Below are 626 nucleotides of genomic sequence, written 5' to 3' on the forward strand. Positions count from 1 at the left end.
TGATCACCTCTAGAAAGAGATCCCCAAAGGAAAACTCCTAGGAATATTGCAGCCAAATGCCAGAATTCTTAGGTCAAGGAGAAAATATTGTAAACAGCCAGAAAGAAAAAAAATTATTGTGGAAACATAATCAGTATTTAGGATTTAGCGGCTTCAACATTAAGAGACCAGAAGGCTTAGAATATGATATTCCTGGAGGGCAAAGGAGATAGGATTACAGCCAAGAATCACCTACCCAGGAAAACTAAGTATAATCCTTCAGGGGAAAAAATGGATATTCAATGAAATAGAGGACTTTCAAGTATTCTTGATGAAAAGACCTGAGTTGAATAGAAAATTTGACTTTCAAAAACAAGTTTCAAGTGAAACATGAAGAGGTAAACAGGAAAGAGAAATCATAAGAGACTTATTAAGGTTGAACTGTTTATATTCCTGCATAGAAAGATGATGAGACTCATGAGAACTTTGTCAGTATTAGGGTAGTTGGAGGGAAAAAATTATATGTATGTAGATAGATAGATAGATAGGTAGATAGAAGACACAGGGTGAGTTGAAGATGGAGGGCTGATATCTGGAGAATAAAATTAAGTGGTGAGAGAGGATTATACTGGGAGAAGGAGAAAGGT

This window comes from Vombatus ursinus, unplaced genomic scaffold (assembly GCF_900497805.2).
Source record: "Vombatus ursinus unplaced genomic scaffold, bare-nosed wombat genome assembly UNPS02014791.1, whole genome shotgun sequence".
Lineage (NCBI taxonomy): Eukaryota > Metazoa > Chordata > Mammalia > Diprotodontia > Vombatidae > Vombatus > Vombatus ursinus.